At 40.3% G+C, this 11391-nt stretch overlaps 1 long non-coding RNA gene across 1 annotated transcript; it reads left to right on the top strand.

Annotated features, from left to right (window-relative positions):
* The first annotated feature begins 1796 nt into the window (after window positions 1-1796).
* LOC140639393 (uncharacterized) lies at window positions 1797-9953 on the top strand. Its single transcript, XR_012036121.1, has 2 exons — window positions 1797-2181; window positions 9818-9953. It is a non-coding gene; the product is annotated as an uncharacterized lncRNA (long non-coding RNA).
* The last annotated feature ends 1438 nt before the right edge of the window (window positions 9954-11391 follow it).

Genomic DNA, 11391 nt, shown 5'->3' with positions numbered 1-11391 from the left:
CGGCCTTCTAACTTGGTTCTAAGAAAAGTAAGTTTAAGGAGATGAAAAATCTCCCATAATGACCAATGGAGTTGTAAACTTTTTATTACATTGGTCCAATTAGTTAAAAATGTGCATGAGAAGAATTGTAATTTTTATATGTAAAACCAGCCAGGGTCCCAGAAGGAGGATGCTCCTGAGAAATTTTAGTAGATTGGGATACCATTACTCAAAACCTGAAGTTCAGAAAGCATAAGAGTACTCATCAGGAAGGCCAATTCCTTCATAAAAATGACAACAACAAAAAACTACATTCTGAGTAAAGTCAAACCAAAAGTCAACCAAAAGGAGGGAGCTCAGATCCAAGAGGAGACTCACTGAACTAAAAGGAAAGAAATGAACCATGGGAGCAGAGAGAGCGAGCACAGGAGTTCATGTGACTACCTCACACAGTTCTGTGGGTTTGTTAGTCCCATAAGGGTTTATCTCCTTCAGGTACCTTTGTGGTACCATATAATGTTGACTTTAAAAAACAGAAGAGCCAGTTATCTTACCAGAAAAATGAGCTTATTCAGAAATTTCCACAAGCAAACTATGGCAAATTAGAGATAAGTCTATAGAACAGAAGGGAAGGGCTTGTTCTTACCCCGGAAAAGAGCTAGGAGTGGGGGCTGTTCTGCTGCATTTTCATTGGCTAAGCTATTGCTAGGCAAGGAAAGATTCTTCCTTCTTCCTACTGTGGTCTGTAAAGTAAGCTCCTTCCGTTTGGGAAATGTAAGGTATCCTCTTAGGGCAGGTGGTAATAAGTGAGAGCTCCCCCTTTGGGGCTTCCAGACTCCATCTTTAATGGAGTTAAATTACACAGTTATACAGTGACACAGTTATACAGATTATCTTCTATCTGCCTGGCTTATCTTCCACTTTAAATAGTTTTTATACCATTTTCTTTTTTGAGTGTTGAATTGGTGGTTGAAGACATTACCGTACAGGTCTAGCTATATTGTATTTGCTACTTATTGCAAATATGTGTAACTCTAAAAAGATGAGATTTTAATAAATATTTAATAAAAGGGAAGATAAAGATGAATCAGTGATAAAATAAATATGAATCAATAAGGCAGAAAAGCTTAAAAAGAAATAATTTAGTGATCAATAAACAACAAAACAGGTAGAATGAGAAAGTTTAAATGATAAATGCTTAAACCTATAAGATAAAAATCAAGGTGAGGTTTGTCTCAAGTGTCAAATTCACTATTTCAGTTTGGGTGTGCAAAAAAGGGAAGGGTGTTTTCCTTATATCTACTTGGCTCAATTCAGGCTTTGCTAATGGTAGAAAACTTAAACTTGCCAATTTTCATTGATTCACTAACTTCTACTTTAAAAACATAACCACTTTTGTCTAATGGCTCTGTTCATGTGGCATTCTCCTTCTCCCTCTTTTCCTTGCCTTCTCTTGGGGATGGCCTGAGACTCCAGGGGCTGGCATGGTGTCCTGACACTGGGGGTGGGACACCTGTGGGTGGGCCTGTCTCTGCCCTCACTGACCTTTGGGTTCAGCCATGTGCTATGTCCACCCAACTCCCTTGCTGATATCTTCAGTTCTACTATGGCTTGCAGTCAGCAAGCCCACATACATTGCTTCTTCCTTGTCCCAATTGTGAACCTCTTCTATCTGTAGCCTTCTCTTGACCTACCTCAATGTCCTTCTTCAGGGAAAGTGATAATTCCAGAGGCTTTTCTGTGCCACCTGGGCATTTATGGTCCTCTGTAGGACCACTGTCAGGTCTGCTTACCTAGATACTGCCCTCAGCATTGCTAATTCATTGCCTTGAGTCAGACTGGACTTGGGGCTTCTCTAGTGTACTCTCAGTTTCCTCAGGCCACATCTGGGAAAGTAGGTACAAAGATCCTCTATTCTGGAGTCCCCCAAATCCCTCAGAAAGATCTCATTGACCCTGTAACATGGGAGCTCAGCCTACAGAGGAAGTAGCCTGGCTCCAGGCTCTTCTCAGAAACCATGCATCTCAGCTTGTATACTTTTACATGTCCCTCTTCTGCCACTGGTAGAATTCTCATCTCCTTTTGAGAGGGGAATCCACTCTGATATCATAATGCTCTTCTTTCTGCAGAGTCATAAATGGCTCCCTCTGGAGTGTCCCAACCCCCCAAATTAAAACACAAATAAGGCGCCTGTGATTCTTGGTAAGTAGGAGACCAGCTTAGGCTGCTGGTCCCCTCCAAACCTGACAGGGGGCCTCAGGGAAGAGGAAAGTATATGGGACTGAGAAAAACTAAATAAAATAATAAATGAATAAAGCCAATAATAATAATGAGTAAAATAGTAAATGACCAGAAAATGAATAAATGAATAAGGTAGGGGAAAATTTGAATGAAACCTTCATGGGTAGTTATAAGGGTAATGTAGCCTGGTATGTGAGGGATAAGAACAGAAAACCTGGTTGGATATAGACAGACATCCAACTTCTGAATATTTTTCCTCTCCTTCCATTACTTGAGAGACAGGGGAATAGAATAAGGAAGAAAACTTTAAATAGAGCAGCCTTGGGGTAGAAGACTAAGTGGGGTTCCTGAGGCACCCTAATTTCCTTGTGAAGAGAAAAATAGGAATGATAATTCCAGTCTCTGGCACCATAGGCTCTGGTATCTGCCCTTAAACATATCTCTAACTCTTGCCTCTTAAACCTACCAGGAGAACACAAACTAAGACCCCAGTATTTTTTTTTTTTATTTTTTTTATTTTTTTTTAAGGACCCCAGTATTAACCCATCTCCTGGAGCATGTTGCTAATCATTGAAGCTATGAAGATGACTATAAATTGTCTAATATTCATTTTTAATATTTCCTAAGTTAAAATAAATGATCCATTTTTAGCTGGACACATGATTATGTGATTACCTAGAATAAATATGATGTTTCTCAGCCTTCTTTGTAGCTAATTGTATCCATATGGCACAATAGTTTTTCTAACTACATGCTAATAATACATTTGAAATCTATAAAAGTGAATTTCTGGTAAAAATAGAAAATACTAATATTGTCACAAAGAGATAACTTGAACAGGCTAATAATAGTCACTGAAGAAATGAAAATGGTAGTCATCAGAGATCTCCCCTCCAATTACCATAAAAGCTCAGGCTCAGAGAACATTATAAGTGAATTCCACAAAGCTTTCAGGGAATAGATAATACTTGTTTAATACAAGTTGTTTCTGAAAATAGGAAAAAAAAAGATGCCTCCAACTCTTTTTCTTTTCATGAGTTTAATTTAGTCTTGTCTCCAAAATTTAATAAGGAAAGGAAAAGGAGGAGCACCTGGGGGCTTAGTAGGTTAAGTGTCTATCTTCAGCTCAAGTCATGATCCTGGAGTTCTGGGATTGGGTCCCACATTGGGCTCCCTGCTCAGTGAGGTATCTGCTTCTCCCTCTTACTCCCTCTCTGTGCTTTCTTTCTCTCTCAAATAAATAAATAAAATCTTAAAAAAAAAAGGAAAAGGTAAGGAAAAAGATGTATAGGCCCATTTTCACTTACTTTTTTTTTTTTAATTTTTTTTTTAAATTTATTTATGATAGGCACGCAGTGAGAGAGAGAGAGAGGCAGAGACACAGGCAGAGAGAGAGGCAGGCTCCATGCACCTGGAGCCCGACGTGGGATTCGATCCCGGGTCTCCAGGATCGCGCCCTGGGCCAAAGGCAGGCGCCAAACCGCTGCGCCACCCAGGGATCCCCCTTCACTTACTTTTTAAAAAGGTTTTATTCATTCGTTCATGAGAGACACACAGAGAGAGAAGGAGGCAGAGACACAGGGAGAGGGAGAAGTAGGTTCTATGCAGGGAGCCCGATGTGGCACTTGATCCTGGGACTCTAGGATCACACCCCGGGCCAAAGGCAGGCGCTAAAGCACTGAGCCACCCAGGTGTCCCTCATTTTCACTTATTAACAAAGACATAAACTTATAAGTAAACTATTAGTTAATTAAATTAAATAGTATATCAAAAATATTATGATCAAGTAGTTTCAAGAATGCAAGGACATTCTAAAATCTGAAAAATCAAACGGGGGGCAGGGCAAGATGGCAGAAGAGTAGGATCCCCAAGTCACCTGTCCCCACCAACTTACCTAATAACTTTCAAATCATCCTGAAAATCTATGAATTCGACATGAGATTTAAAGAGAGAACAGCTGGAATGCTACAGTGAGAAGAGTTCCCGCTTCTATCAAGTTCAACTTGTTTTTAGCCACTCTGCACTGAGCAAAATGACTAGAAGAAGAACTCACCACAAAAGAAAGAATCAGAAACAGTCCTCTCTCTCACAGAATTACAGAATTTGGATTACAATTTGATGTCAGAAAGCCAATTCAGAAGCACAATTATAAAGCTACTGGTGGCTCTGGAAAAAAGCATAAAGGATTCAAGAGACTTCATGACTGCAGAATTTAGATCTAATCAGGCCGAAATTAAAAATCAATTAAATGAGATGCAATCAAAACTGGAGGTCCTAAAGATGAGGGTTAATGAGGTAGAAGAACGAATGAGTGACACAGAAGACAAGTTGATGGCAAGTAAGGAAGCTGAGGAAAAAAAAGATAAAAACAATTAAAAGATCATGAGGAGGGCAGCCTGGGTGGCTCAGCCCTTTAGCACCACCTTCCGCCAAGGGCATGATCCTGGAGACCCGGGATTGAGTCCCACTTCGGGCTCTCTGCATGGAGCCTGCTTCTCACTCTGCCTGTGTCTCTGCCTCTCTCTGTCTCTCTGTGTGTGTCTCTCGTGAATAAATAAATAAAATCTTAAAAAAAAAGGATTATGCACTGGGTGTTATTCTATATGTTGGCAAATTGAACACCAATAAAAAATAAATTTATAAAAAAATAAAAATAAAACCTTAAAAAGATCATGAGGAAAGGTTAAGGAAATAAATGACAGCCTCAGAAGGAGAAATCTACATTTAATTGGGGTTCCAGAGGGAGCCGAAAGGGACAGAGGACCAGAAAGTGTATTACAAATCATAGCTGAGAACTATGAGGCCAGCATCACCTTAATTCCAAAACCAGACAAAGACCCCACCAAAAAGGAGAATTATAGACCAATATCCCTGATGAACACAGACGCAAAAATTCTCAACAAAATACTAGCCAATAGGATCCAACAGTACATTAAGAAGATTATTCACTATGACCAAGTGGGATTTATCCCTAGGATGCAAGACTGGTTCAACACTCATAAAGCAGTCAATGTGATAGATCATATCAACAAGAGAAAAACCAAGAACCATATGATCCTCTCAATAGATGCAGAGAAAGCATTTGACAAAATACAGCATCCATTCCTGATCAAAACTCTTCAGAGTGTAGGGATAGAGGGAACATTCCTCAGCATCTTAGAAGCCATCTACAAAAGCCCACAGCAAATATCATTCTCAGTGGGGAAACACTGGGAGCCTTTCCCCTAAGATCAGGAACACGACAGGGATGTCCACTCTCACCACTACTATTCAACACAGCACTAGAAGTCCTAGCCTCAGCAATCAGGCAACAAAAAGAAATAAAAGGCATTCAAATTGGCAAAGAAGAAGTCAAACTCTCCCTCTTTGCAGATGACATGATACTCTACATAGAAAACCCAAAAGCCTCCACCCCAAGATTGCTAGAACTCATACAGCAATTTGGTAGTGTGGCAGGATACAAAATCAATGCCCAGAAATCAATGGCATTTCTATACACTAACAATGAGACTGAAGAAAGAGAAATTAAGGAGTCAATCCCATTTACAGTTGCACCCAAAAGCATAAGATACCTAGGAATAAACCTAACCAAAGAGGTAAAGGATCTGGTTTTCTTTTTTTAATATTCCCCTGGCTATTCGGGGTCTTTTCTGATTCCATACAAATCTTAAGATGATTTGTTCCAACTCTCTGAAGAAAGCCCATGGTATTTTGATAGGGATTGCATTAAATGTGTAAATTGCCCTGGGTAGCATTGACATTTTCACAATATTAATTCTTCCAATCCATGAGCATGGAATATTTTTCTGTCTTTTTGTGTCTTCCTCAATTTCTTTCAGAAGTGTTCTGTAGTTTTTAGGGTAGAGATCCTTTACCTCTTTGGTCCCCCTTAATATTTCTTGCAGAGCTGGTTTGGAGGTCACATATTCTTTCAGTTTCTGCCTATCTTGGAAGTTCTGTATCTCTCCTTCTATTCTGAATGAGAGCCTAGCTGGATAAAGTATTCTTGGCTGCATGTTCTTCTCATTTGGGACCCTGAATATATCCTGCCAGCCCTTTCTGGCCTGCCAGGTCTCTGTGGAGAGGTCTGCTGTTAACCTAACACTTCTCCCCATAATGGTTAGGGATCTCTTGTCTCTTGCTGCTTTAAGGATCTTCTCTTTATCTTTGGAATTTGCAAGTTTCACTATTAAATGTTGGGAGGTTGAACGGTTTTTATTGATTTTGCGGGGGGGGGGGGATCTCTCTATCTCCTGGATCTGAATGCCTGTTTCCCTTCCGAAGTTAGGGAAGTTCTCAGCTATGATTTGTTCAAATACACTTTCTGGTCCTCTGTGCCTTTTGGCGCCCTCTGGAACCCCAATTAAATGTAGATTTCTCCTTCTGAGGCTGTCATTTATTTCCCTTAACCTTTCCTCATGATCTTTTAATTGTTTTTCTCTTTTTTCCTCAGCTTCCTTCCTTGCCATCAACTTGTCTTCTTTTTTTTTTTCTTCAACTTGTCTTCTATGTCACTCACTCGTTCTTCTACCTCGTTAACCTTTGTCGTTAGGACCTCCAGTTCGGATTGCATCTCATTTAATTGATTTTTAATTTCGGCCTGATTAGATCTAAATTCTGCAGTCATGAAGTCTCTTGAATCCTTTATGCTTTTTTCCAGAGCCACCAGTAGCTTTATAATTGTGCTTCTGAATTGGCTTTCTGACATCAAATTGTAATCCAAATTCTGTAACTCTGTGGAAGAGAGGACTGTTTCTGATTCTTTCTTTTGTGGTGAGTTCTTCCTTCTAGTCATTTTGCTCAGTGCAGAGTGGCTAAAAACAAGTCGTACTGGAAAAAGGAAGGAAAAAGAGAAAAAAATGGGGGGGGGGGAACAAACAAAAAAACAAAAAAACAAGGAGGGAGGGGTATCCTCTGATTCTATGTACTGTAAGTCCCTAGACTTCCTCTGGAACTTTCCAGTGCTGTTTGGCAAGAACTGGCTCTTCCCCTGTCCTTCCAGCTGATCTTCTGGGGGAGAGGCCTGCTGTGCTGACTCTCAGGTATGTGCACCTGGGGGCGCTGTCCTACCCGCTGCCAGGTGCACTGCTCAGTGGAAGCTGTTTACCCGTGAGGCCCCTGCTCCCTGGTGGCCCTGCTCAGTCCCAGGTGCAAGGTGACACCAGGAGGAACAACCCCACTGGTGATGGACAGCTCTCCAGCCCTGGAGTCAGCTCCTGCAGTAACTACCGCAGCTCCGAGTCCGCAGGAGCCTGGATGCTCCGGGGGCGGGGGCGCTGATCTGCACAGCTCGGGGGCGCCAGGCAGCAGGAGTGTCCTCGCTGTCCTGTGTCCTCCCGGCCTCCGCCTGTCCCGGGGGAACGCAGGATCCTGGGCTGTGTCCCCGGTGCCCTAGTATCCGGGGGCCTGCGCTGCTGGAATCGCACTCCCGGGGCCGCGCAGCCCCCTCCGCACAGAGCCGCCGCCTGAGCCGCTGTCTGAGCTGCTCCGGAGGCCCCACCAGGCGCTGCAGCCCTTTAGGGAGCTCGGCGGCTACAGGGTGTGGCGGGGTCTCCCCTGGGATGCAGGTCCTCTATTAGTGCCCCCCGGGAGCCTGAGGGCATCACTGCCCCTCCTGGGATCCTGCCTGAGCTCCCTGCGAGGCCTTTCCCTCCAGGAAGATTGGTGAAGCTCCTGCTTCTCCGGGACTGGGCTTTCCTGTCCTGGGGGCTCTCGCTGCCTGGCCTTAGCCTTGGCTCCTCGAGGGGGCCCTCCCCCTTGGATGCTTTTTTATATCTTTTTTTTATGTCTTCCTACCTTGATAGAAGTGCATACTCTTCTTACTGTAGCATTCCAGCTGTTCTCTCTTTAAATATCAGGCCGAATTTGTAGGTTTTCAGGATGATTTGAAAGTTATCTAGGTAAGTTGGTGGGGACAGGTGACTTGGGGACCCAACTTTCCTGACATCCTGCCCCCCTCCTTGCCTTTATTTTTAATTAAGTATAGTTGACATGTAATATTATATTAGTTTCAGGTGTACAACAGTGATTTAACGATTATATACATTACAAAATCCTCACCATAGTAAGGATGGTTACCCTCTGTTACCATACAAAGTTATTTCAATATAATTGACTATATATTCCCTCTACTGTACTTTTCACTCCTGTGACTTGTTTATTTTATCAATGTAAATTTTTAAAATAAAACATAATTTTTAAGGGCAATAAGAAACATAAAACACCAAGGAACAAATAACTGAATATGTACAAGATCTTTGAAGTGTTTTGACATTCTGTAACAAGGTATTAAAGAAGACCTAAATAGATGGAAAGATTTATACCTTTCACTAATAGGTAGACTTAATATTAAAAGGTTGATTTTTGCCAAATTATCCATAATGTTAATACAAATATTGGATTGGTAAGTGTTGATAGAATAAAAATTCCATTTTTTTGTGTGGAACTTAGTGTTCTGACTCTAAGTTTTATATAAAAGAGCAAAGGGCCAAGAGTCAAGAAATATTTTAAAGATGAACAAGCAGGGAGACATGTCTTATCAGATATCAATATTTATAATGAAGTTAAGTAAAACATTGTGACATAAATGCAGAAATAGACACATGGAATAGTAGGACAGCTTGGAGAGTCCAGGAACAGGACTATGTGCATAAGAAAACTTGCTAAATAAATAAAAGAAGTGGTAATACTGATTAGGAGATGCATTGTATACAAAATGGTCCTGGGGAAAATTGTGAATCATGTGGAGGAAGGATACAGCTAGAGTGCCACGACTCATCATACACAAATATAACTCCAGCTAATTTAGACCTGGTTGTCCAAAGCAAAACTTTAACTCTTTTGGAGAAAAATTTAAGAGAATTACTTTATGTCTGGGCATAAAAAATGTTTTTCTAGGTAAGACAAAATAAGTTTAACCATAAGTGAAAGATTAGAAAATTTGACTAGATTTAGAAAAAAAATCTGTTTTACAGAAGATACCATGGGGGAAATGATAAGCCACAGACTGAGAGAAGGTATTTACAGTGTAGGTGATAGACAAAGGATTGGTATTTAATATGTAAAGGTTCCCAACATGACAAAAATAACAGATAACCCAATATAGCAACGGTAAAAGGTATAGTTAGATAATTCATAGAAAACTTTAAAAGGGGTTTAACCTGAAAAGTAATCAGAAATACAAATTAAAACCACAGTGAGGTTCTATTTTATACCTGTCATATTAATAAAAATTTAAAGTTTTACTTCTCTAGTAGGTGGGAATAATAAGGGTTAACATTGCTGGGCTGTATAGGTGGGGAGCATAAATAAGGATCATCACTTAAAGCACTTTGACAAAATGTAGCAAAGTCGAGAATACTTATTCCCTATAATGCTGCAATTCCACTTCAAAGTGTATACCCTAGAGACTTGTTATAGGTGCACGAAAAGGCATGTACCAGGTGCTCTCTGCAGCATTATTTGTAATGGCAAATAATTGGAAATCTCATTGACGCCTATAAACAGGAGAACAGAGAAAAATGATGTATCTTCATACTCATTTATTGGCCATGTGATCTAGAGCTTAACCCTTTGTATCTTTGTTTCTGTACCCAAGGATGAAGATCCCAATAGTACCTATCTGATTAGAAAAGATTTTTAAAGGTAAAATGAGTCTGTGTTGGAAAAAAAAAAAAAACTTAGAAATGGTGTCAAACACAAATAAAATCTATCAATAGCAGCAGCAGAGAAGTGGGCTGAAGTGGCAGAAATAACAGTCCCTGGGAGGAAAATAGGATTTCATCAAAAAGATCCAGGCTGAAGCCAGAAAAATGACAGACTCTAAAGGGCAAAGTACTATCGACCAATGTCAAAGATAAACAGAGTTGAAGTAAGCAAGAAAGAAGTTATTCAAAATCAAAGCTGTTGACAATGAATTTGGGTTGGAATTCCCACTTGGCTTAGAGAAGTTCATTTATAGACAGGGCATCTGGAAGGAATTGCTTCTTAAAAACCAAATGCTTTGTCTTTCTATCTGGAACTTGAGATCCATCACTTCCCCCCTCTTCCATTCATCTCCTTTTCCTCCTCTTTTCTCTTTTTTTTTTTAATCTGGAGAAAACTTCCTATATGTTCTGCCACTCAGAGAGGACAGATGTTAATATTTTATCGTAGTGGCTTCAAATATTTTTAATCAAAGAGAATTACAGATAAAGTTGTCCCTCTCCTCAGTCCCGTTCATCTGCTTCCCTGCCCATGCACATCTACAATCATGAGTTTGGTGTAGATTCTTCTAGTCCACACTTTAGAAAATTTTGTTACTTCATTCATCATCAGGGAAGTACAAATCAAACTATGATGAGATACCATCTCACACCTGTCAGAATGGCTAAAATTAACAACACAAGAAACAAGTGTTGGCGAGGATGAGGGCAAAAGGGAACCCTCTTGCACTGTTGGTGGGAATGAAAACTGGTGCAGCTACTCTGGAAAACAGTATTGAGGTTCCTCAAAAAGTTAAAAATAGAGTTACACTACTAGCTATTTTCCCAAATGATACAAAAATATAAATTCAAAGGGGGTACAGGCACCCCGATGTTCATAACAGCATTATCAACAATAGCCAAGCTATGGAAAGAGCATATGTCCATCGACTTACAAATGGATAAAGAAGATGTGGTGTATATGTACAATGGAATATTACTCAGCCATCAGAAAGAATGAAATCTTGCCATTTGCAATGATGTAGATGGAGCTATAATGTATTATGCTAACAGAAATAAGTCAGAGAAAGACAAATACCATATGATTTCACTTGTGGAATTTAAGAAACAGATGAACATAGGGGAAGGTAAAAAAAAGAGTGAGAGAGAGAAACTATAAGAGACTTTTTTAAAAAAAGATTGTATTTATTTACTTGAGGAATTTAAGAAACAGATGAACATAGGGGAAGGTAAAAAAAAGAGTGAGAGAGAGAAACTATAAGAGACTTTTTAAAAAAAAGATTGTATTTATTTACTTGAGAGAGGGAGAAAAAGCATGAGCAGGGGTAGGGACAGGCAGGGGTAGGGACAGATGGAGAAGCAGACTCCCTACTGAGCAGGGAGTCAGACTCAGGGCTTGATCCCAGGACCCTGGGATTATGACCTGTGTGCAATGCAGATGCTTAATAGATTGAGCCACCCAAGTGCC

This window comes from Canis lupus, chromosome 9 (genome assembly GCF_048164855.1).
Source record: "Canis lupus baileyi chromosome 9, mCanLup2.hap1, whole genome shotgun sequence".
NCBI classification, from domain to species: Eukaryota; Metazoa; Chordata; class Mammalia; order Carnivora; family Canidae; genus Canis; species Canis lupus.
Note: the sequence above shows the minus strand (reverse complement) of the source record. Positions and strands in the feature narration are given on the sequence as shown.